This window comes from Ranitomeya imitator, chromosome 3 (genome assembly GCF_032444005.1).
Source record: "Ranitomeya imitator isolate aRanImi1 chromosome 3, aRanImi1.pri, whole genome shotgun sequence".
NCBI classification, from domain to species: domain Eukaryota; kingdom Metazoa; phylum Chordata; class Amphibia; order Anura; family Dendrobatidae; genus Ranitomeya; species Ranitomeya imitator.
Window position 1 is genome coordinate 160,243,639 of NC_091284.1, and position 27,873 is coordinate 160,271,511.

General features: G+C 42.2%; 1 protein-coding gene across 1 annotated transcript in view; it reads right to left on the bottom strand.

Annotated features, from left to right (window-relative positions):
* PUDP (pseudouridine 5'-phosphatase) overlaps nucleotides 1–27,873 on the bottom strand; it is a 455,017-nt gene that overhangs the window by 356,462 nt on the left and 70,682 nt on the right. The gene's annotated exons all lie outside the window — the stretch shown is intronic.

The window sequence follows — 27,873 nt, forward strand, 5'->3', positions numbered from 1 at the left end:
CCATTCAAAATAAAACAACAAAAAAATCAAACATACACATATTTGGTAATGCCGCATTCAGAATCGCCCAATCTATTAATTTAAAAAAAGGATTAACCCGCTCGTTAAACTGAGTAACGTGAAAAAATCTAAGGGTATGTTTCTACGTTCAGGAAACGCTGCGTGTTTGACGCTGCGTAGAGCCGCAGCGTCAAACACGCAGCGTCCAGATGTTATGGCATAGTGGAGGGGATTTCATGAAATCCCGTCCCCACTATGCATTAAAAGACGCATGCGGCATACCCTTGGAAACGGACACGTGGCATGTCTTTTAAGAACGCAGAATGTCCTTACAATGCTGAAGCAACGCAAGGACAACGCAGGTGACCTGCCAGTGACCTCATGTGCAGATTTGGTCAGGATTTTACCTGCGTAAAATCCTAACCACATCCTGATGCAATCCTGAACGTAGACACATACCCTTAAAATGCCAGAATTACGTTTTTTTGCTACCTGCAACACTGCATTAAAATGAAATAATAGCATCTGCATTAAAATGGTATCATTGAAAACATCAGCTCTCACCCAACCCGAGATGACAACAATTGGAGACGCTACGGGTATCGGAAAATGGCACAAATTTGTGTTTTCACGGAACACAGCTAAATACTTCCGGGACATAGCATGCTGGCGCATGCGCAGTAATGATTTTCGGCTTTGCCCGCAGTTGGGCAAAGCATACTGCACGTGCACGAGGCAAGATTCACTGCACGTGCACGACACCAAGTTCTCTATAACAGAAGAATCCCACAGGAGGTGTAGCATTCAGTGATATAATAATGTTATAAATTGTCATGGACCTGGAACGTCAGCCCACCACATAGAAATCTAGTTATTACCCGTAGAGGGGACTCAGTACATCAGACTCTGAGGAAGCGGTATTGATGAAACGTACAGGCAAGTTTATTTAGAGACCATAAACTGATCAGGCTAAAAAAACAATAAGACTCTTCCGGCGCAAGGTGAAAACACAAAGTAAAAAGTCCATATGATACAGTGAATCCGCCCACTCGGGGTAGTGTCTGGATCTTTAGGTCTTAGCAGAGAACAATACACAGGTGATCCACATGTCTCCAGAGCCAGAACCTGAATGAGACACACTATCTCCATTTTATCTGCCAAACCACGCCCCTGGGTAGGGATATGTGAGCAGTCATGTCCACCCATCTCTTATGACTAAAACTCGGCCATGGAATGGCCTAAGAACTCTCTCAGCACTATAGGTGCTGGAGCATGCTGCCGAGCTGACATCACCACAGCTAATACCTGCGATGATACACATCTCCCCTCAAGGACACATCCGGTGGCCATCTTTGTTGTGAATTCCGCTCTTGGGCTCCCTTCGGTAGTTGTTAGTGGCACTTTTGTGAGTTCTGCTCTTGGGCTCCCTCCGGTGGTTTTAAGTGGTATGGCTGCTCCTTGGATTTAGCAGTCTGCAGCTGCTTCCACTGATTGTCTTTCTGCTCGGCTATTTATGCCTGGCTCTTCCCTTCAGCAGTGCCACGTGTCAATGGTTCCTGGTTGGATTCACATCTCTCTTGGATTTCCCTGATATCCTGACCAGTTCAGCAAAGTTAAGTCCTTGCTTTGCTCTTTTCTGTCCACATGTTGTGGACTTATTCGTTCTGTGCATTCAATGTTTTGTCCAGCTTGTTAGTATGGATTAATTCAGTTAAGCTGGAAGCTCTGGGAAGCAGATTTACCCTCCACACCTTTAGTCAGGTGATTTTTGTAAACTCTGTGTGGATTTTTGTAGTTTTTATACTGACCGCACAGTATTCTATTCTGTCTTATCTATCTAGCTAGACTGGCCTCCTGTGCTACATCCTGGTTTCATTCTGTGTATGTCTTTTCCCTCTCCACTCACAGTCATTACTTGTGGGGGGCTATCTATCCTTTGGGGATTTTCTCTGAGGCAAGATAGTTTTCCTGTTTCTATCTTTAGGGGTAGTTAGTTCTCAGGCTGTGATGAGGTGCCTAGGGAGTGACAGGAGCATCCCACGGCTACTTCTAGTGTGGTGTTGAGCTTAGGGACTGCAGTCAGTACAGGTACCACCTCCTTCAGAGCTTGTCCCATGTTGCTCCTAAACCACCAGTTCATAACACATCTTACACTCTATACAGAAACATCTTCACAACAGATCTGACACTCCGTACACAAGCTCTAATCAGAAAAAGAACTAAGATTGCTAAATAGATATGTTATCAAAACCACATGTGAAAGGGCTCTTCGCACACTGCCAATGACTCATATACCATCACAATTTCTATAGATTCCCAACATGAGTGAAAAGTCACCTCACCACAAATATGCCATTAGCTTATCTGTAGTAACATGCAGACTACATATTCATCCGTTTCTCTCAATGTGCTACTAATAGTAGAAACGGAGACTCTAGTCAGCATGTGACTTCCGATTGCATCCTTGTGATCATGTGACCACCTGCTCATGAGGACAGAGTGACTGCAGGATTTCGTTTGGTATCTCTTTAGTACCTAGATGCAGTAACAGATCCAAATTAACTACAATAACAAAATAGCAGATCCAAATTTACTACGACATATAAATTCAATAGCTGAACCAACAAAACTACAAAGATATTTGCAAAGTATGGAAATTGTATATCATAGTATCCATTCATATGCAGTAATGAGCAAAAGGGTACCAATGTTTTGAACTTTTCACTTTCAGGCTCCATATCACACCAGCCACTACTGTTTCTAACGTTAACATTATCTTATATACTATATGTGGTATACTATGTGCACAGAGATACAAGGTTATATGTACTGGACTGACCAAGCCTGAACCTACCTAGATACTGGACATACATATTCTATACAGAGTCACATATATAACACGTGATGTCCTGCAGCCAGGCTCTGGGTTGATTAGTCCAGTGCACGATTCTTGCGTGGATCTGTCAGGCACTGCGTGCGTTAATGCTGCGCACTGAACTGATCTGGTGACACTTGAGCCCATGAGCTCCCAATGAGAATGCAACCCTCATCACTGTCACATTTTAGACTACTGCGATAAATCTCATGGATCATTTGGCCTATGTGAAAATTGGCCTTGCTTATTGTGCAACACTGAACCAAAAATGCACCAGAACTCTGTAGCACATTTTTTGCTCAAAGTGAGCCAACTAAGAAGTATAAATGTAGACTAGACATTCTAAAAATATCCCAAATTTAGGATGGATGTGAGCCAAAATCATATATCTGTCTAACATTACAACAGTGAGACTTAGGCAATAAATGGTTTTCATCAGTATTTTGATGTAAAACTGTTGGAAATGTTGCTACATTTTTCTGGATGTGCAAAAGTTTTTCAAGTTTTTGAAAAGTGGGAAAACTTTTGCCAAAAGGCGGCGTGGCTGAGAGGAGCCAGCAAATTTATCACAATTTACACCACAAAAGTGGAATAAATTAGACTGGAGTACAATTCTTATGGAGGTGAAGGTGGTGTCAAACCCATTAAGAATTGCATGCTTCCTAAGAATTTGTTACACCAGTTCTGAGGAATTGGGGCATTAGCGTTAGGCAGCACAAAGACAGACACTGCATAAATCTGACCCATGGTGATTAGGAATTTTTTGTCTACACTTCATACTCTGATGTGTATTCCTAGATTAAACAATCTTATTGTTACTGCATTATTTATGATTCCAATATTGATAATTACTTGGTAGTGTGAAGCAGTGACCGGTGTTACATGTGAGGGTCGCTGTGTTTCCCCCTTGGATGCGCACGGAGGCATATTGATGGCATGGGAGTGCATTGCAGTCACAGGCGTAGCTGTCACTGTAATGTGCAACAAAAGTAAGTGTTAGTCTTGGGCAAACTATTTGTCCAAAGCAGATTTAAGAAACCATGCTGGGCTTTTGTTTTTGAAACTGACTGCAGGATGATAGTGGGGCAGTCTGTTTCCTTCCTGGCCAGGTTTTCCAGGTGTCCCATGGTCACAGATTCCAGTTAAAAACCCTGCAGTAAAGGGTTTGGGTGTGTCAGTGTCAGTTTGGTTTTTGCAAGAGTGCAGAGCAGAAGGCTCTGTAGAGCTCCACTTGTGTGAGGCAACACAGCCGAGCAGTGCCAAACAGCCAAGGGAGCTGAAAGGCTTGGCACTCGCAGTGTGTACGGCGGTGCAGTTGCCCACAGTAAGGCCGCCGTCACACATGCGAGTTTTACGGACGTAAGAGCGCAGAATCTACGTCCGTAAAACTCGCAAAAAATACGGCACAATTATTCTCTATGCCCCTGCTCCTATTTGCCGTATTTTACTGATCAGTATTATACGGCTTTCTACGGCCGTACAAAATCGCAGCATGCTGCGTTTGTCACCGTACTGCGCAAGAAATACGCCAATGAAAGTCTATGGAAGCGTGAAAAATACGGATTACACACGGACAAGCAGTGTGACTTGCGAGAAATACGCAGCGCTGTTAGAGAGAAAAGCCGGTAATTCAGTGCGGTGTACAGTAAAATCACACTGACAGCTTACAGTCCAATAGGTAGAATAAATGTGTACACATAGAATAGGTATATATATATATATATATATATATATATATATATATATGTCAGTGAGACACATATATTTATATATATTAATATTTATTCCAGCGCTAGACAGCTTGAAAGCCGGTAATTCAATTACCGGCTTTTTCCTTCTCCTTCCTAAAACCCGACATGATTTGAGACATGGTTTACATACAGTAAACCATGTCTTCTCTCCATTTTTTTTGCAGATTCCACACTACTAATGTCAGTAGTGTGTATCTGCAAAATTTGGCTGTTCTAGCTCTTAAAATAAAGGGTTAAATGGCGGAAAAAATTGGCGTGGGCTCCCGCGCAATTTTCTCCGCCAGAGTAGTAAAGCCAGTGACTGAGGGCAGATATTAATAGCCTGGAGAGGGTCCACGGTTATTGGCCCCCCCCTGGCTAAAAATATCTGCCCCCAGCCACCCCAGAAAAGGCACATCTGGAAGATGCGCCTATTCTGGCACTTGGCCACTCTCTTCCCATTCCCGTGTAGCGGTGGGATATGGGGTAATGAAGGGTTAATGCCACCTTGCTATTGTAAGGTGACATTAAGCCTAATTAATAATGGAGAGGCGTCAATTATGACACCTATCCATTATTAATCCAATACTAGTAAAGGGTTAAATAAAACACAAACACATTATTTAAAATTATTTTAATGAAATAAAAACAATGGTTGTTGCAGTATTTTATTCAACGCCCAATCCAGTCACTGAAGACCCTCGTTCTGTGAGTAAAAAAACATAATAAACCAACAATATACTTACCCTCCGCAGATCTGTAACGTCCAACGATGTAAATCCTTCTGAAGGGGTTAAAACATTTTGCAGCAAGGAGCTGTGCTAATGCAGGCTGCTCCTCGCTGCAAAACCCCAGGGAATGAGGCTAAAAATAGATCAAGGATCTATATTTAGCTTTATTTGCGGTGAGGCGCCCTCTGCTGGCTGTTCATAGATCGTGGGAAATTACCTAGAAAGCCAGGGAGCTTTCTAGGTAATTTCCCACGATCTATGAACAGCCAGCAGAGGGCGCCTCACCGCAAATAAAGCTAAATATAGATCCTTGATCTATTTTTAGCCTCATTCCCTGGGGTTTTGCAGCGAGGAGCAGCCTGCATTAGCACAGCTCCTTGCTGCAAAATGTTTTAACCCCTTCAGAAGGATTTACATCGTTGGACGTTACAGATCTGCGGAGGGTAAGTATATTGTTGGTTTATTATGTTTTTTTACTCACAGAACGAGGGTCTTCAGTGACTGGATTGGGCGTTGAATAAAATACTGCAACAACCATTGTTTTTATTTCATTAAAATAATTTTAAATAATGTGTTTGTGTTTTATTTAACCCTTTACTAGTATTGGATTAATAATGGATAGGTGTCATAATTGACGCCTCTCCATTATTAATTAGGCTTAATGTCACCTTACAATAGCAAGGTGGCATTAACCCTTCATTACCCCATATCCCACCGCTACACGGGAATGGGAAGAGAGTGGCCAAGTGCCAGAATAGGCGCATCTTCCAGATGTGCCTTTTCTGGGGTGGCTGGGGGCAGATATTTTTAGCCAGGGGGGGGCCAATAACCGTGGACCCTCTCCAGGCTATTAATATCTGCCCTCAGTCACTGGCTTTACTACTCTGGCGGAGAAAATTGCGCGGGAGCCCACGCCAATTTTTTCCGCCATTTAACCCTTTATTTTAAGAGCTAGAACGGCCAAATTTTGCAGATACACACTACTGACATTAGTAGTGTGGAATCTGCAAAAAAAATGGAGAGAAGACATGGTTTACTGTATGTAAACCATGTCTCAAATCATGTCGGGTTTTAGGAAGGAGAAGGAAAAAGCCGGTAATTGAATTACCGGCTTTCAAGCTGTCTAGCGCTGGAATAAATATTAATATATATACATATATGTGTCTCACTGACATATATATATATATATATATACCTATTCTATGTGTACACATTTATTCTACCTATTCTACTGTAAGCTGTCAGTGTGATTTTACTGTACACCGCACTGAATTACCGGCTTTTCTCTCTAATATATGTGTCTACTGACACACACACATATATATATATATATATATATATATATATATATATATATATATATATAGACAGTATATATATATTTTCTTTTCTTTTTGGGACACATGGATCACTTCTATAGCGGTATGTTGGTTTTGCTAGCCTGCGAGAAAACCACGCAGTACGGATGCCATACGGATTACATACGGAGGATGCCATGCGCAAAAAACGCTGACACACCCTGCCTACGGAGGAGCTACGGACCACTTTTTTCGGGACTTTTCAGCGTATTACGGCCGTAATATACGGACCGTATTGTTTTACGCTGTGTGTGACGCCGGCCTAACCGGTCTCGGAGGTGGACTGGCATGTTCATTGGCTGCAATTTGAAGGATATGGCTCCCAGCTGCGATCCGGAAGATATTGTGTGCTGTGTACTGCTGCCGGTTGAGCATTAAATAGACTTTTGTTGGGTCACTGCCTCATCACTGCAGTGTGGATACTGCTTTACTACACTAGTTACCAAGTATAGGATGATTATATCTATAGACTCAGTTTCCACCAGAGAATATAGGCACAGTATATATGCATATGGAAGTTCTTTTATAACTTCTGAAGCCAGGACCTTGGGTTATGTACCTGATGTGCGTTTTTAAAGGGAACCTGTCACCCCCAAAATCGAGGGTGAGCTAAGCCCTCCGGCATCAGGGGCTTGTCTACTGCATTCTGCAATGTTGTAGATAAGCCCCCGATGTATCCTGAAAGATAAGAAAAAGAGGTTAGATTATACTCACCCAGGGGGGGTCCCGCTGCGGTCCGGTTCGATGGGCATTGCGGTCTGGTCCGGGGCCTCCCATCTTCTTACCATGATGTCCTCTTCTTGTCTTCACGCTGCGGCTCCAGGGCAGGCGTACTTTGTCTGCCCTGTTGAGAGCAGAGGAAAGTACTGCAGTGTGCAAGGGCCGGCAAAGGTTAAAGAGGCCCAGCGCCTGCACACTGCAGTACTTTGCTCTGCCCTCAACAGGGCAGACAAAGTACGCCTGCCCTGGAGCCGCATCATGAAGACAAGAAGAAGACGTCATCCTAAGAAGATGGGAGGCCCCGGTCTGGACCGCGACGCCCACCGGATCGAACCGCCCGCCCAGGTATAATCTAACCTCTTTTTCTCATCTTTCAGGATACATCGGGGGCTTTTCTACAGCACTACAGAATGCTGTAGATAAGCCCCTGATGCCGGTGGGCTTAGCTCACCTTCAATTTTGGGGGTTACAGGTTCCCTTTAAAGGGAACCTGTCACCTGAATTTGGCGGGACCGGTTTTCGGTCATATGGGCGGAGTTTTCAGGTGTTTGATTCACCCTTTCCTTACCCGCTGGCTGCATGCTGGCCGCAATATTGGATTGCACAAGGCAATCGTGTACTACGGAGGACAGAGAATGAACTTCAATCCAATATTGCGGCCAGCATGCAGCCAGCAGGTAAGGAAAGGGTGAATCAAACACCCAAAAACTCCGCCCGCCAAATTCAGGTGACAGGTTCCCTGTAAGTATTTTAATTTGTCCTCTATGTGTATTAAGTGAAAAGACTTTTGTGGAAGAAAAAAAAAAAAAAAAACAGTGAATTTATGGAGATGGCTCCTTTTTCCTCATGCCCTTTACTAAATGTCCTTTTCTATAGCTTAGAAATCAGAATAAGATATCACTAATTAATATTTGCACTATATACAGTGGGGCAAAAAAGTATTTAGTCAGTCAGCAATAGTGCAAGTTCCACCACTTAAAAAGATGAGAGGCGTCTGTAATTTACATCATAGGTAGACCTCAACTATGGAAGACAAACTGAGAAAAAAAAATCCAGAAAATCACATTGTCTGTTTTTTTAACATTTTATTTGCATATTATGGTGGAAAATAAGTATTTGGTCAGAAACAAAATTTCATCTCAATACTTTGTAATAAATCCTTTGTTGGCAATGACAGAGGTCAAACGTTTTCTGTAAGTCTTCACAAGGTTGCCACACACTGTTGTTGCTATGTTGGCCCATTCCTCCATGCAGATCTCCTCTAGAGCAGTGATGTTTTTGGCTTTTCGCTTGGCAACACGGACTTTCAACTCCCTCCAAAGGTTTTCTAAAGGGTTGAGATCTGGAGACTGGCTAGGCCACTCCAGGACCTTGAAATGCTTCTTACGAAGCCACTCCTTCGTTGCCCTGGCGGTGTGCTTTGGATCATTGTCATGTTGAAAGACCCAGCCACGTTTCATCTTCAATGCCCTTGCTGATGGAAGGAGGTTTGCACTCAAAATCTCACAATACATGGCCCCATTCATTCTTTCATGTACACGGATCAGTCGTCCTGGTCCCTTTGCAGAGAAACAGCCCAAAAGCATGATGTTTCCACCACCATGCTTTACAGTAGGTATGGTGTTTGATGGATGCAACTCAGTATTCTTTTTCCTCCAAACACGACAAGTTGTGTTTCTACCAAACAGTTCCAGTTTGGTTTCATCAGACCATAGGACATTCTCCCAAAACTCCTCTGGATCATCCAAATGCTCTCTAGCAAACTTCAGACGGACCCGGACATGTACTGGCTTAAGCAGTGGGACACGTCTGGCACTGCAGGATCTGAGTCCATGGTGGCCTAGTGTGTTACTTATGGTAGGCCTTGTTACATTGGTCCCAGCTCTCTGCAGTTCATTCACTAGGTCCCCCCGCGTGGTTCTGGGATTTTTGCTCACCGTTCTTGTGATCATTCTGACCCCACGGGGTGGGATTTTGCGTGGAGCCCCAGATCAAGGGAGATTTTCAGTGGTCTTGTATGTCTTCCATTTTCTAATTATTGCTCCCACTGTTGATTTCTTCACTCCAAGCTGGTTGGCTATTGCAGATTCAGTCTTCCCAGCCTGGTGCAGGGCTACAATTTTGTTTCTGGTGTCCTTTGACAGCTCTTTGGTCTTCACCATAGTGGAGTTTGGAGTTAGACTGTTTGAGGGTGTGCACAGGTGTCTTTTTATACTGATAACAAGTTTAAACAGGTGCCATTACTACAGGTAATGAGTGGAGGAAAGAGGAGACTCTTAAAGAAGAAGTTACAGGTCTGTGAGAGCCAGAAATCTTGATTGTTTGTTTCTGACCAAATACTTATTTTCCACCATAATATGCAAATAAAATGTTAAAAAAACAGACAATGTGATTTTCTGGATTTTTTTTTCTCAGTTTGTCTCCCATAGTTGAGGTCTACCTATGATGTAAATTACAGACGCCTCTCATCTTTTTAAGTGGTGGAACTTGCACTATTGCTGACTGACTAAATACTTTTTTGCCCCACTGTATATATATATATATATATATATATATATATATATATATATATATATTTATTATCACGTAATGATCTTTTTTCTGGAGAGAGCCGACAGGTCACAAATGGTGATGATGTGGATACACGGCACACACACACAAAAAAAAAAAATCAGGGTGCTCAAGCAAATATCTTATCAAGCATAGTCAAACGGAAAAAGTACTTGACCCTCCTAATGTTAATGTGGGAAGAAATAAATATAATAACATAAAAACAAAATTTATGATGTTTCAGTCTTATAATGCTGCCATATGGACTGCATGTGAATACAGAGAAACCAAGCAGAGAATGATGGAGAAATGACTGCAGTATGTATCGTATTATTTTAGGCTGCTACAATTAAAACACTTTTAGCATTACTTTTTTTCAAGTCAGGTTCTTTTTACACATGTCAAAAATGGGATATATTTTTTTACTTCCTGTACTGGAGACTTCTAAGACAATTTAACCGTGAAGTAACACAAAACATACATTTTACACATGGACTTCAGAACTGATCTGTATTTTTGTTGGCAACAATAAAGAATAAGTATGATAATAAATATTAAATAGTGATGAGCGAATGTGCTGAGATAAGGCGACGCCGGCGCCATTTTGATGGATCTAAAAAATTTTCTTCAGCAAAATGAAACTGGCGTTGTCGCTTGCGCAGTAGCATCTATCAGAAAGCGGCACCATTTTGATGAAGACAATTTTTTTTCTTCCACAACAGTACAGGACTAAAGTATAAATGCATATATGCAAATTAGCCATTGTATCATGCTACAGCGCAGGCGCCGCCGACGGCGCCATTTTGATGAATGTTATTTTTTTTTAACCATACAATATGATATGCAGGATGTAAAATAGGGGGAAGGTCACTGAAGGATCAGTGACCTTTCATAAGCCAATACAGGTGCATTTGTAAACAGAGCACCACATAAAGCCCCCCACGGCCCCCCACAGGCTACCCTCATTAACAGAAAACTGCAAATAAAGATTAAACAACAACAACCACAAGATGGATTACATCAAACAAGGTATCATTTTAATCAGTATAACAGTGCCAACCTGACATTGTATGTAAGTTACTAACAGGTTCCCTTTAAAATTGTACTTTAGTAATCACAACTAAATGCTCTAAAAACACTGCAGTAGCACATTTTATTAAAACCAAAACTCATGCTATTCACATATTTTGGACCTTGACTGATTATCACGGTAGATACAGATTATACAGCATGTGAAAATGATCTTTGAAGTAGGACATTTCAATCAAATGAATAATTTAACATTTGTTTTTGATCTAGTTTAGTAGTTACATTCTCAGCAATCCAAAGACCGAACTTGCAATTCTTGTCATGTACTGGTTTATTAGGCTATGTAAATGTAGAATTTTTGTCATTTTTATGTGAAAATATATACCGTAAGTTATGGATGTTAAATTTTGCAGAAAAAATGTGCTTCTCATATTTCAAAAAATGCTTTGAACAAATTATGAAAGGTATTCTTTAGGATAAGGTGGTATAGCTCCTTGATCGTTGGAGATCCAATGACTGGGACTCTTAGTGATCCAGTTAATCGGGCTCTACACTGCCCCAACGGAATAAAGCAGAGGTCAGGCATATATGCAACAGCTCCATTTAATCTCTATTACACTTATGTAGATACAATATATGAGCGCTGTAATCTGCTCTTCAAAGCTTTTACAGAGGTAACGATTAAAGCAGACGTGCACATGCTCAAAGGAGTTTGCAGAGTTCCATTTTCAAGATCAGTTGGCATATCAGCAGTCAGATATCTAGACATGAAGAAGTGGGTTCACATTGCGTTAGTGGGTGTCCGCTGACGAAATCCGTTACATGGCGCAATTAACGCAATGTTACGGATCCGTTAGCGCACCTATTGACCGCAATGTATATAATGCATCGCTAATGTATGCCATTTTTGGCATGCGCTAGCGATGTCCCGTTATTTTCTGACGCACCTCGAACACTGCTTGCATCTGCGCTAGCGGGATCGCTAAACGCAATCCCTTTTGGAACATTGCATTAGCGCATTTCATTAGCGTATGCACTAAACGGATTGCACTAACACAATGTGAACCATAACCTTAATATTTTGTCAAGTATCGTATTCCTTTAAACATTTTAAAGCTTTGTGATTACTAATTAGAGATGAGCGAATATGTTCAGCTCCTTCCTTATCCGGCAAGCTAAAGCACTTACCGAATAAGCTACAGGGGGAACCCGGAAACATGGAGCGAGCCGGCTAATCAGCTGTTCTGTGTTGGAGCTGCGTGTGTCGCGGCTGTGTGACAGTCACAACACATGCATGGAGAGTCTGTTTGTTGGGCTCTCCATGTATGTGTTGTGACTTTCACACAAACGCGACACATGCAGCTGCGGCGCCGGACAGCTGATTATAAGGAACGATCCAGGTATCCGGGTAAGCGCTATAGCTTGCCAAATTAGGAGGGAGCCGAAGATATTAGCTCATCTCTATTACTAATCACCTAAGTTTATTTTAAGATACAACTCATATTTAGGTTATTTTGAGTTAGCAAATGCGTATTTGTTTCCAAATTAAATTTTAATTGTTTCTTTTTATTTGGTTACATAGCTACCTATGACAAAACAGCTATGATGAAGAACTTGCTTGTTCGAAATACATGAACATCTGAGACCCTGTACTCATACTAAACGATGCTTAATTAGATTATGAAAAAGATTAATTTTATTAAAGAAAGTGCTGGATTGTTCTTGTGTTTTGTTTTGGCTACCGCTACAAAACAAGTTATCAGATTTGCATTTACAGTACATATTTTTTGTAGTTTGTCAATTGTAGTTTAATATTAGTGATGAGCGTGTTGTCCGACGTGTGCTAACAGACTGTCTTCAGCGGGCTTGAATAATATGTCCCTGTGCCTGCATGTCTCGCGGCTGTTCGACAGCCGTAACACCTGCATGGATTACCCAACAGACAGGCAACCCATGCATGTGTTGCTGCTGTCAAAAAGATGCGAGACTTGCAGGTGCTGGAACTCAGAAAATTTAATTCGAGCAAGTCGAAGATATTCAGTTGGCAGAGCCATGTTCACCATGAGAATTTCACTGTGGTGAATTTGAACTTCGGTCAACTCACCTCTGCACCGTGAGACTTTTTCTCCCAGAGCAAATGGTCTCCGCAGTTCATTAGCCTAGCTAGGAACGCAGCCTCAGCGACCTGGGGTAACCTCGAATATGTCACCACTGCTCACTGATGCTGAGCTCGCAGCAGCTCATATATCACTGGTTCTCAGTCAGGACACGACAGGAGATGAGGAATTAAATGGAATGGATGTTAGGGGAGTATAACTGTGTTTGTTTCTTTTTTAAAGGAAAAGTGTGTTTAGTTTTTATTTCAAATAAAAGACTTTTCTGGCTGTGTCTTTATTTACAATACAAATATAGGATAAGTAATGGATAGGTGTCTTATAGATGCCTCTCCATTACTAAACCAGTGGGCTTGATGTTACCAGACAATACAAAGTTGACATCAACCCCACAAATACTACCCCACTTTCCAATGCTACAGGGCAAGTGGGAAGAGCAAGGCTAAACAGCCAGAATTGGCGCAACTAATAGATGTGCCTTTTCTGTGCGGCTGTGGGTGACTATTTTTAGGCTGGATGGAGCAATTTCCATGGCCCCTTAGCCTGAGAATACCAGCCCTCAGCTATCAGCTTTAGCAAGGCTGTTTGTCAAAACTGAAGGGGGACCCCATGTGTTTTTCTTAAATTATTCATTTAAAAAATTTAAAAAAACAGCATGGGGACTCCTCTATTCTTGATAACCAACCTTGCTAAAGCTGACAGCTGAGGGTTGCAGCCACAAGCTGTGACTCTTGCCTGGCTGGTTATCAAAAATACTGGGGAAGCCACGTTTTGCTTTTATTATTTATTTAGTGTGCATGCGTTAGCTGATGGACACTCCAATCAGCCACTCCTGCTCACTTTTATTAGCAGCAGAAGGCGTTGGCTGATGGGAGCAGTGGTCCCATCAGCCAAAACTAGTGAAAGGAGGTAAACTTTATACCTCCGATTCCAGGTGTGAGCTCACGCTGTCATTTGATACCGTGGGAAGCGCGGCTGTCTGACCGGCGGTAATTATTTTACTGCCAATCAGAGGCAGTGTTTGCCACATTGTCATGCACATGACAAACGAGAAACACCTGGTGTTAAAAGGGGAAAACCAAACAGTAACACTGACTTCTAAAGAGCGAAAGCACCACTCTCTTGATCACTTATGGTCTCTTATGTTATCCCTTATTCAATATGGATGACATTTTGCTTCATAAAAACGCTGGATGACAATAGTGCCAGCTATAATAATTGCCATATTGGTTGCCTTCTATATTTCCAGAGAACAATGTAACAATTGAATATAATTCTAGGAACTTCACTAAAGGTAGAAACTAGGACATTTTATCTGTCATAAGGTTCCAGAGATATGGCTCTTTTTATGTGATGCCAATTATTATGGTCCTTACCAAGGAGTCATTTCTCACAAGGAAATCATGCAAAGCAGGCTAAAGACACGTCCCAGAGGATCCTGCAAGCTGCTATTTTTAGGCTTAGGGGGCCAAAATTCCTGGACCCTTACAAGCCTGAGAATACTAGCCCCCAGTTGTCTGCTTTAACTTGGCTGGTTGTCAAAAATAGGGGGACCCCAAGCGTTTGTTTTAAATTATTTATTATAAATAGCTACAAAAAACTGTGTGGGGACCCCCATATTATTGATAACCATCCTTGCTAAAGCTGACAGATGATGGTTGCAGCCATCAGTTTTGCCTGGCTGGTTATAAATTACAGGAGAACCCATGCCGATGAATACTCTCATCAGCCGCCACCTGCTCAAGCTGTTATTAGTGTCAGGAAGCGTAGGCTGATGGGAGCAGTAGTCCACTAAGCCAAAACCAGTGACTGCAGGTAAAGTTTTTACCTCCAATCACACCTGTGGGCTCATGCTCTCATGTGACATCGTGAGAACCATGGCTCTCTGACCGGCAGTAATGATTTTACCGCCAATCAGAGGCAGTGTTTGCCGTGCTGTCATGCACATGCACAGTGCATGATCAGCAAGGTTCTCTGTCAGTGCAGAGCTGACAGTTTGTACAGAATGGGGACGCTGCTTCATCACCATGATGTAGAAGTGATCAGCCTCTAAAAAAATACAAAAAAAATGATAGTCCCATAGTGGGACTAAGTGTTAGGGCTAGTGGAAGGCACCTAGTAAATATAGATGTTTTATTGAAATTGATGTGTTCGCAGTCCGGGAGAGGAGAACCCGCTGCTAGCAAACGGTGGAACTATATGGCAGTATGAACTAACTGTTATTTCACACAGTAGCCGCGAAAGCAAAGCACTGCGCCCTGTTAGACTTCACAGAGGCACAGGCTAACTACCCAACTGAGAGCAGTCAGTGGTCATGCATGCATGCACACAAAACTCCTCGCCGGAGGTGCCAGCATTCTAGGGGCTTATTTCAGCCAGGTCCCTGAATACATACACACACACACAATCCCCTCACCTGAGGTGCCAGCATTCTAGGGGCTTATTTCAGCCAGGTCCCTGAATACATACACACACAATCTCCTCGCCGGAGGTGCCAGCATTCTAGGAGCTTATTTCAGCCGGATCCCTGAACACACACTTACATGACCACACTGGCGCAATGCGGCCATGCAAGCCTTAAATAGTTGCAGCACGTACAGGACCTTCCTAGAAGGACCAATGAGGGGCTGCCACAGAGCCTGAGCACCTACAGGACCTTCCTGAAGGACCAATGGCTTTAGCTGCAGTATCTGAACATGTGACCCTCGATCTCCACTGAGAGATCTTACTCTGGGCATGCTCAGAACGAGAAAAGCAGAACTTAGTCCCAGAAGCGTCTGCTCGCCGCTGCCCAGCACTGACTTCAATGGCAGAAGCAGGAAAAGCAGCAGTAACTCTTTGTACAGAGTCAGACTGAGCGAGACGCTGGGACTGACGTCTCCGCTGAGCAGGCTCCACTGCGGCAGGAGAAGAATGGGAGACCGCAGTGGAGATGGCCCAAGATTTCCCCTGTGCAGAGGCGGGAACTCAACCCCTAACACTAAGTAAAACAGTTTTAAAAAAGTAAACATTTTTTTAAATAATTGTAAAAATATTTTAAAGAAAAACAATAAAAAAGTAAAGATATTGTATCTAGAAATAAATATTTGAATTAAAAAAATATAAACATCATAAGTATACATATTTAGTATTGGCATGTCTGCAACGACCCAACCTATAAAAACTGTCCCACTAGTTAAACGCTCTAATGAATACCATAAAAAATAACAAAAAACAAGGCAAAAAACTATGTTTCATCATCATACTACCAAATAAAAAGTGGAATAAAACATGATCAAATAGACCGATATAAATAAACATGGTACCACTGAAAATGTCATCTTGTCCTGCAAAAAAACAAGCCACCATAAAGCTTCCTCAGCGAAAAAATAAAAAAGTTATAGCTCTCAGAATAAAGTAATGCAAAAGTAATTATTTTGTCTAGAAAATAGTTTTTATTGTGTAAAAGCGTAAAAATATAAAAAAAAAAAAAAAAATATATATATATATATATATATATATATATATATATATATATATATATATAAAAAAAATAAATATATAAATATACAGCTCTGGCAAAAATTAGGAGACCACTGCAAAATTTTCAGTTTTTCTGATTTTTCTCTTTATTGTTATACTTGTTAGTAAAATATAAATTGTTATTTTATTATATAAACTACTGACAACATGTTTTCAAAGTTCTAAGCAATAAAACACCGGATTACGTACAGGTAATGCTCTTTTATAGAGCCACGACAGCACCCACTTGAGAGAGGGGATCCGCCCCTAGGAACAGGAAACCCTATGGAGAGAATAAAAGGGGTGGTCCCCCTCGCTCCCACAGTTGGGTTTACAGAGATTGCGAGGAACCGCCCACCAGATTTTAGTAGGTCATTCAATATTATCGTTTATAACTAGTTAACTTAAGTATGGCTAACTACAAGAACCAAACACCCTTAACCGTGCTTCTAAATAAAAAACCTATAAGGGTGGGAAGTGAAGGGGTGCTGTCGTGGCTCTATAAAAGAGCATTACCGATACGTAATCTGGTGTTTTCTCTTTGCCACGACAGCACCCACTTGAGAGACTTTCAGAGATAGTCATTTGGGAGGGATCACCGTGTTAAGGACTGATCTACCGAAGGACAAGTCTGATGAGGAAGACAAGTCTAATCTATAGTGATTATAGAAGGTAGTAGGTGAAGACCAGGTTGCGGCCTTACATATCTTTTCTAACGGAACCTCCGCTCGTTCAGCCCAGGATGATGCAATCGCCCGGGTGGAATGTGCTCTTACGGTCTCAGGCGGAGTCTCCCCTTTGGATGAATAGGCCAGACATATTGCATCTCGAATCCACCGAGATAAAGTACCCTTCGTGATTCCAGCTCCTTTTCTATGACCCTGGAAGGAAACAAAGAAAGCCCTGCTCTTCCTCCAAGCACTAGTCCTATCCAAATAGGCTAATATGGCTCTCCTCACATCTAATGTGTGGTGTTTTTGTTCTTCCTGACTTGTAGGGTTATCATAGAAGGAGGGAAGAAAAATTTCTTGCGATCTGTGAAATTTAGTGCATACTTTGGGTAAGTATGAAGGGTCTGTTTTTAGGACAACTCTGTCTGGGAAGACTGACATAAAGGGAGGATCTATCGATAGTGCCTGTATGTCACTTACTCTTCTTGCTGATACTAAGGCGACGAGAAGAGCAGTCTTGAGGGATACATGTTTTATGTGAGCTGAATGTAGTGGCTCAAAAAAGTGGTCTGTAAGAGCTTCCAGAACTAAATTAACATCCCAAGGTGGTACGTGGGGAATGTGAACTGTCTCTGACCTCTGGCATGCTGCAACAAATCTGGCTACCCATTTATTACCTGCGATATCTTGACCATATAAAGCCCCTAGCGCAGAAATGTGTACTTTTAAGGTACTGACCGCCAGACCTAAATCGCGCCCTTTTTGAAGAAATTCTAGAATCATGGGAATATGAATTTCGTTTGATAGGGCCGTTGGGTAGAGGTTTAGAAATTTTCTCCACACTCTTGCGTAGATGGAGGTAGTGGATTTTTTTCTACTTAATAGCAGAGTGTCAATCACCTTGTTTGAGAACCCTCTCATCTTTAGCAGCTGCCTCTCAAATTCCAGGCTGTTAATTGAAGATCCTTCACCTGAGGGTGGTTGAAGGGGCCCTGGAAGAGAAGATCCTGATCCTCCGGGAGGATCCATGGGTCTGAGGTTGACATGGCTCTCAGCCAGGAAAACCATGGCCTCTTGGGCCAGAATGGAGCTATTAAGATCACGTTTGCTCTGTCCTCTCTTATCTTCCTGATCACTGTCGGAAGTAATATCAGCGGGGGAAAGGCATATGCCTTCTTGAATACCCATGGCACTTGAAGGGCGTCGAAGATATCTGGCTTGTCGGATCGGAACAATGATGCGAACTTTTTGACTTGCCTGTTTTGTCTTGTCGCAAAGAGATCTATCTCGGGAGTGCCCCATTTTTTTATTATCATGTAAAAGATACGACGACTTAGAACCCATTCTCCTTGGTGGAGAGTGTGGCGACTGAGGAAATCTGCTCTCGAATTGTCGATTCCCCTCACATGTAGCGCTGACAGGGACAGAAGGTGCTCCTCTGCTATGGCTAGAATGTCGTTGGCTATAGACATGAGTGCTTCTGATCTTGTTCCTCCTTGGTGGTTTATGGTGTTTAGTTCTTTCTTATTAGAAGAATCATCCGATTCTCTAGGAGACCACAGACCTTGCACTATTTGATCTTCTAAGTGTGCTCCCCAACCACTAGGACTGGCATCAGTGAAGATAGTTTTTGATGGTTTAACCACCCAGGGAACCCCACTGGTAAAATGATCCGGATTTAACCACCAAGTGAGAGATTGTATTACATCTGTTGGTAAGGGAATACGACTATCCAATCGGCCATGTAATCTTTCTTCCTCACGAAGAATTGTATACTGTAATTTCCTGCTATGGAATTGGGCCCAAGGAACAGCTGGAATACAGGAAGTGAAGGAACCAAGAAGGGACATACCTTCTCTTAGGGAAATTAGAGGGTGGTTAATCACTGATTGTACTTTGTTTATGATTGTTATTTGTTTTGACTCGGGAAGAAAGCACATTTGATTTGCAGAATCTAGAATAATTCCTAAAAATTTTTGCTTAGTTGTGGGGGACAATCTAGATTTTTCCCAATTTACTAACCACCCTAACCCCTGTAGGGACGAAATTGAATCAGCTAAACGTTGATGACATTGAGAAAGAGAGTTCCCGACTATCAATAGGTCATCTAAATATGGTATTATGAGGGTGTCTTTTAACCTCAAATATGACATTACCTCTGACATTAGTTTTGTGGAAACTCTAGGGGCCATTGATAGACCAAAGGGCATTGCTGTGTATTGATAATGCCGAATCTGACCTTTGACCATAACTGCCACCCGTAGATATTTTTGATGCTCACTGAAGATTGGAAGATGATAATATGCATCTTTAAGGTCAAGAACTGCCATGAAGCAATGGGGAAACAGAAGCTTAACAGTTGACCGAATAGATTCCATTTTAAAAGTTTGGTTCTCTAAGAAGACGTTTAGTCTCTTAAGGTTAATTATTGTTCTATATGATCCGTCAGGTTTTGAAATCAAAAATAAAGGGGAATAAAATCCCCTTCCTTTTTGATGAAAAGGGACTTCCACCAATACTCCTTTGGACAGGAGAGTTATTATATCCTGTTCCAAGGCCTGTTGTTGTGATGGTGAACCTAAGGAAGTCAAACAAAACGAGTCCGGGGGAATTTGAGAAAATCTTAATTTTAGGCCTGTAGTTATAAGGCTAGTTGCCCATGAATTAGAGGTTATTGCCAGCCATTGTGTGGAGAAGGACAACCTACCACCAACGGGTAGATCTGTCCTAACGGGGTTTATCCTCAGGTTTGAAAGGGCGTTTTCCGAAGAAGGCTCCCTTCTGCTTAAAGTCTTTATTAGCCCAACGGTCCTGGTTTTTATAGTCCCGTCTTCTGTTGAACATGGGCTTTCGGAACGCTCTCCTATAAGATGGAAGATAAGTGTTATTGGGGAACCCTTTCTTCCTCTCACCCGCTTTGGTAATGATCTCATCTAACTGAGTACCAAATAGGTACTCACCCTGGCAGGGCAGACCACATAACTTGGATTTTGTTTGTGGATCTCCTTTCCACCCCTTTATCCACAAGGCACGGCGAGCCGCGTTGGTTAGACCTGCTGATTTGGCTGCTAATCGGATGGAATCAGCTGAAGAATCTGCCAAAAAGGCAGTAGCTCCTCTAATTAACGGAATAGATGACATGAGTTTATTGCGGGAAAGGCCACCTTTTAAGCCTTCTTCCAGATCATTCAACCAAACCATCATGGATCTAGCGGTACATGTGGCCGAAATAGCTGGTCTAAAAGCTCCTGTACAGGATTCCCAAGCTCTTTTTAAAAGGGAATCCGCTTTCCGATCGAGCGGGTCTTGCAAGGATCCTGAATCTTCTACCGGCAGTAAAGATTTCTTAGAAGTGGATGCCACTGCCGCATCTACTTTTGGGGCTTTTGCCCATTTGGAGAAATCCTCGTCACTAAAGGGATAGCGACGTTTTGAGGAAGATGGCAACCCTTTTTGCCCCTGGCTTTCCCACTCCTTTTTGACTAACTCCTTTATTGCTGGAATAACAGGAAAAGAAGGTCTCTTTTTCTCGGACAGGCCAGCAAACATCACGTCCTGTGGTGTTTTAAGGGTCTTAGTATCTTCCATACCCATGGTGTTACGTACTGATCTGACTAAATTGTCAATGCTGTCTGTAGGGAAACATGTATCCTGTTCACCCTCCGAGGATATAACCTCTTGGGAACTGTCCGACTCCTTATCCTCAACCTCAGATGACTGTTCAGATATAGGAGAGCTGTATTTCTTCCTACTTCCAGGGACTTTATCAGAGTTTCGGAAGGCTCGTAACTCCTCTCTTATCATGCTACGTATATCATCCGACCTTACTGAAGACTCCTCTCGTAAGGTGGATTCGATGCAAGACTGGCATAACTTTTTTAAATAGGTATCCGGGAGCGGCTGAGAGCATAAGGCACATTGCTTATGTTTGGATTTCCCTGTTCTTTTAACCTAGGGAATTAGATGAAAGAGGGAGTATAATCAGCTTAAAATAGGGTAGACACACACTCACCCCTGAAGCTGTCATAATACCGGCTGGAGAGGAGGAGACGGAGGCACAGATGGAGGAACCGACCGGTCCGATCTCTTTTCCCTGGCGCTCTTGGAGGATGATCTGCGGCTGCTAGTCCGGCTTCCTGGCGTAACAGCGTTAACTTCTGAAGAAGGCAACATTGTCTCTTGAGGAGATGCCATGATGGACGCCGGGAATCAGCGCCGGCGTCCTTTTGTTATGGGGGCCGCCATCTTCTTTCTGCCGCACCCGGAAGTGAGTACAACATCCGGGTTGCGGCTCTGCTGTTTGCGCCTGTGCTTCTACCCAGCGATCGCGCAGGCGCCGTCCTCCTCCTCCATCACCCCGGAAGTTGTAGTAATACTTCCGGGGGAGAAATTACTAGGCCACATGCTGCCTGTGCGCCACCCGAAGCTGGCGTCACAGGATCTTACCCCAGCAGTCCGGCCTGCAGGTCTGCTGGATGCTTCTCCGTGAGCCAGGCGCCTCCCCGATCCTGGCCTCACGGTACCTGCCAGCAGAGGGGGGAAGCTGGGACAGGACCCCCGACACTGCTTCCAGCTCTGGAGCCCTTGCCGTCCCTATCCAGGTAAACCACGCAAGTGGCATCCAGGCTGGGAATCCTCTTCTCTCCAGGTCTCCCGTAGGAACAGGAAACCAACTGTGGGAGCGAGGGGGACCGCCCCTTTTGTTCTCTCCATAGGGTTTCCTGTTCCTAGGGGCGGATCCCCTCTCTCAAGTGGGTGCTGTCGTGGCGAAGAGAAAATTTTGTATTTGTTTTTTGAAAATGAAAAACGGTCAAAATAAGTAAATAATAAATAAAAAAATATATTGCTTGCAGACCTCAAAGAATGAAAAAAAAAACAATAATAATATTTTAACTCAGGAAGAGTTCAGAAATCAATATTTTGCGGAATAACCATGATTTTTAATCACAGCTTTCATGTGTCTTGGCATGTTTCCACCAGTCATGCACACTGCTTTTGGGTGATCTTATGCCACTCCTGGTACAAATATGTAAGCAGTTCTTCTTTGTTTGATGGCTTGTGACTATCCATCTTCCTCTGGATTCAGGTCTGGAGATTGGGCTGGCCATGAAAGGGATTTGATGTGGTGGTACTTCATCTACACCTTGATTGACCTAGCTGCGTGGCATGGCGTACTGTCCTGCTTAAAATACCAGTACGCAGAGTTGGGGGAATATTGCCTGAGCAGAAGGAATCAACTGTTTATCCAGGATAACCTGGTATGCGGCTTGATTCATACTTCTTAAACAAAGAACAACCTGCCCAATTCCAGCCTTGCTGAAGCTCCCCACCGATCCTCCACCAAATTTCACAGTGGGTGCAAGACACTGTGGCTTTTACGCGTCTCCTGGTCTCCATCTAACCATTAGACGACCAGATGTTGATCTGGGGATGCTTCAACAAGGCTGGAATTATATTTTGAGAGCTATAATTTTTCTATATTTTGGCCAGCAGAGTCATGTGATAGCTTGTTTTTTTTGCGGGACAACTTGACGTCTTTATTGGTACCATTTTCAGGCACATGGCCTTTTTTCATTGCTTTCTATTCCGATTTGTGGGAGGCAGAATGAACAAACACCAGCAATTCAGCATTTTGTTTTTGGGAGGGAGGGTTATATGCTGTTCTGTGTGTGGTAAAATTGATAAGGCAGTTTTATTCTTTGGGTTAGTACAATTACAGCGATACCCCACTTCTACAGCTCTGGCAAAAATTAAGAGAGCACTGCAAAATTTTCAGTTTGATTTTTTTCTTCATAGGTATATTTTTGAGTAAAATGTAAATTATTTTACTCTAATAACTACTGACAACATAACTCCGAAGTTCTAAGCAATAAATTTTGCATTTGTTTTCTGAAAATGAGAAATGGTCAAAATAACAAAAAATGCATTGCTTGCAGACCTCAAAAAAATGCAATAAAAACAAGTTTATAATCATTTAGAAACAATAATACTAATGTTTTAACTCAGGAAGAGTTCAGAAATCAATATTTTGTGGAAGAACCATGATTTTTAATCACAGCTTTCATGCGTTGTGTCCTGCTTTCCAGCAGTCTTTCACACTGCTTTTGGGTGACCTTATGCCACCCCTGGTACAAAAATGTAAGCAGTTATTTGTTTGATGGCTTGTGACTATCCATCTTCCTCTAAATTACATTCCAGAGGTTTTCAATGGGGTTCAGGTCTGGAGATTAGGCTGTCCTTAACAGGGTTTTGATGTGGCGGTCTCTTAATTTTTGCCAGACGTGTACATGCAATGGAGAAAATAAGTATTTGATCCCTTGCTGATTTTGCAAGTTTACCCACACTGACAAAGACATGAATAGTCTAAAATTTTAAGGGTAGGTTAATTTTAACATTGAGAGATAGAATATTAAAAATAAAATCGCATTGTATAAATTATATAAATTTATTTGCATGTAGCAGTGAGAAATAAGTATTTGATCCCTCTGGCAAACAAGACATAATATTTGGTGGCAAAACCCTTGTTGGCAAGCACAGCAGTCAGATGTTTTTTGTAGTTGATGATGAGGTTTGCCCACATGTCAGGAGGAAATTTGGTCCACTCCTCTTTGCAGATCATCACTAAATCATTTAAGATTTTGAGGCTGTCGCTTGGCAACTCAGAGCTTGAATTCCCTCAATAAATTTTCTTTGGGATTAAGGTCTGGCGACTGGCTAGGCAACTCCATGACCTTCATGTGCTTCTTTTTGCAAAAAAGAAATGTATTTTAGTTTGTGATAGCAGACAAATATAAAAAAAAAAAAAAGTATGGTACCGCTGTAATCACAGACCCAAAGAATAAAATTGGTGTAATCACTTATACTGCACAAGTTCAAGTATAAAAAATAAATAAAACCAATTCTTGACATGCTGTTGACTTGTTAATTCTACCTCCCAAAGATCACAGTAAGGCTCAGCTAACATCTATCCTGAGCTCTATGCTGAGTGCTTCCAACCGGGTTCCCATGTAAATCTCTGAATTGAGGGATTCACACCGAACCTCCAGTGGAAGATTCCCTATAATGAAGCACATGGATACAGTGTAGATACCATCTGGTTGATGATCCAGCAGTGTCCGTCTTTTTACGAGTGCATAAAAGCACAGTCAGCCACAGTTTTGTGCACCTATGAAAAGGTGATGTCTCAGGTGAAGGTGAATGGATCACTGATTTAACCCCTTAACTCCCAGAGCTTTTTTTGTTTTGTTTTTACACTCCCCTCTTTTACAGAGCCATAACTTTTTTTTATTTTTCAGTCAATTTGGCCATGTGAGGGCTTGTTTTTTGTGCAACGAGTTTTACTTCTGAACAACGCTATTGGTTTCAACATGTTATGTACTACAAAACAGAAAAAATATTCCAAGTGCGGTGAAATTGCAAAAAAGTGCAATCCCACGCTTGTTTTGTTTGGCTTTTTTGCTAGGTTCACTAAATGCTTAATCTGACCCGCCATTATGATTCTCCAGGTCATTACGATTTCATAGACACCAAACATGTCCAGATTGTTTTTTTTGTAAGTGGTGAAAAAAATTCAAAATTTCGCAAAAAAAAAAAAAATTAAAAAAATTGTGCAATTTTCCATTACCCGTAGCATCTCCATTTTTCGTGATCTCGGGTTGGGTGAGGGCTTATTTTTTGCGTGCTGATCTGACATTTTTAATGATACAATTTTGGTACATTCTTTTGTTCACCTGTTTTTGCATTGTAATGCAATGTCGCCGGCGACCAAAAAAAAATAATTCTGGCATTTTGACTGTTTTTCTCGCTATGCCATTTAGCAATCAGGTAAACTTTTTTTATTGATAGATTGGGTGATTCTGAATGCGGCGATATCAAATATGTGTAGGTTTGATTTTTTCATTGTTTTATTTTGAATGGGGCGAAAGGGGTGTGATTTAAACTTTTATATTTTTTTCCTATTTAGAAAAAAAAATTATTTTTGGCATGCTTCAATAGACTCCATGGGAGGTTAGAAGCTGTCATAACTCAATCGCCTCTGCTACATAGAGGCGATGCTCAGATTGCCTCTATATAGTAGAATTACAGCATTGCTATCAGCGGCCGACCACAGGGTGGCGCTCATAGCAATCTGGCATCAACAAACAAGGAGACCTCTGGTTGTCATGTCGACACACCGATGACCCCCGATCACGTGACGGGGACACTGGTACGTGCATTTCCGGCCGGATGCGCTTGTTAAATGCCACTGTCAGTTTGACAGCGCCATTTAACTAGCTAATAGGTGCGGGTGGATCGCGGTTCCACCCACGCCTATTGCGGGCACATGTCAGCTGTTCAAGACAGCTGACATGCCCCGGGTATTAGGTGTCGAGTTCCCACCACTGCCAAGGGGAATCTCGAACCATGCAGGAGCCCACATCAAGGAGGGGGTTCTGCCATCGGACAAACTATTTCATCCGATGGCAGAAAGGGGTTAGTCTAAATTACATCATTCGGAGATTTAGATAGAAACACCAATGCAAGTGCTCAGCGTAGAACACAGGATAAATGTGACCAAAAATGTTATATAAATGGTTCCAAATAAAAGTTTCATCTGAATCTACAAAAAAGCAAGTCAACACTCAGGTCCATCATCTGTCATTGGAAACATGGGGAGCCTACTTAGCACAAAGGCTCTGGAAAAGCGCTATGACTCTTGGCCCCAAAAAATAAATCCATCAAATTCTGAGCTCCCAAATACAAATGCCTCCCTCTATTCTGAGCTCCAGTGTACCTAAATCACATTTACTATCAACATGTTTGCCATTTCTGTAACCATGAGAGCCTGCTTACTTTACAGGTGAAAAAAAATCTCAAAATCACTGGGACATGTTTAAGAGTTTTACGGTTATTACTTCATAAAATGACACTGGTCAGAATTTTTAAAAAAAATGTCCTGGTCATGAAAGTGAAAACAGGCTGTGAAAAATGTTATTCAAAATATTACAATTATATGTTTTTTGTTTTTTTTAACATTTCTTTACTGTATTAAATTCCCTTAGGCGACTTGAACCAATCATTGGTCTAATCACTTGCACTATGTACAGTAACACTACAGACAAATTTACAAGCATTAGGGTTGTTCAGCAGACCTCCAGTCGTCATGGCAACCCATCAACAACCTGATAGGCAGTTAGACCATATTAAGAGCAGCAGGCAAACCTCTGTTCCACACACAGCTGTAAGAGGCAGATTAGGCAGAATCTCTGTCATCATCTGCAGCAAAAGATGCAGGTTCAGTCCCCGCACCAGCATCAAAACAGAGAGCTGACATATGAAATTGGCTGGAAGTTTGGAATCAATATCCTGCTGAAAAAATAAATTGAAATCCGATTCTTCCATGATGGTATTGCATGACAGAAAAGTATCTACCTATATTTCGCACTATTGAGGACACCAAGATAGTGAACTGCATTGAGGACCATAGACAGAGAGGTCGGCCAAGGAAACTCAGAGCTCCTGATGCAAGATACATCAATCATGCGTATTTCCCTTTGAAATAGGAAATTGTTTAGCAGTGCCATCAGCTCTGAACTGGCAGCAACCAGTGGAACCTAACTACAACCCATCTACTGTTCGGAGAAGTCTGTCCAGAATTGGTCTTAAAAGAAACATTTTCGGCGAAAAAGCATACTTCCACCATGAAAGCAAGGCCAATCATGCACGAAAACATTGGAAGTAGAGTGCAAAAAATGTCATCAAGAGAAGTCAAAATTTTAAATGCTTGGCTGTAACAAAAGCTAGTTTGTTTACTGAAGATCTGGAGAAATGTACATAAGGCTACTTTCACACTGGCTTTTTTTAATACGTCGCAATGCGTCGTTTAGGGGAAAAAACGCATCCTGCAAAGTTGTTTGCAGGATGCGTTTTTGCCCCATAGAGTTACATTACCGACGCATTGCGACGTATTGACACACATCGCAATCATCTTGCGACGGTTGCGCCGTGTTGTGGCGGACCGCCGGGAGCAAAAAACGTTAAATGTAACGTTTTTTGAAGCCGACGGACCGCTTTTTCTGACCGCGCATGCGCGGCCGGAACTCCACCTCCACCTCCCCACACCTTACAATAGGGCAGCGGATGCGCCAGAGAAATGCATCTGCTGCACCCGCTGTGCGGCAAAACAAACACTAGCGTCGGAATCTCGGCCTGACGCAATGCGACGGGCCGAATCCGACGCTAGTGTGAAAATAGCCTTAGTGAGATTCTGCAAACAGTTTGCAAGTTTTGCGTGCACTTAAACAAATGGAGTGAATGATTTGTTCAGAATTAATCGTGCTGAGCAATACAGACACTTTTCTATCATGCAATACTATCAGGGAGGTGAAACTGTATTCCGCGCCAGGACAACATCCCCAAGAATACAACCATAAACAATAAGAACTATCTTCAGTTTAAAGGAGAACAAGGAATCCTGGAAATGAGCATATGACTGCCACAAAGCACTAATCTCAACAACATTGTGTTTGTGTGGGGATACAGGAACACACAGGAAAGATTTGTACAAGCTTATATCCCCAGAATATTTGTGGTCAGTTCTCCCAAGACAATCTCT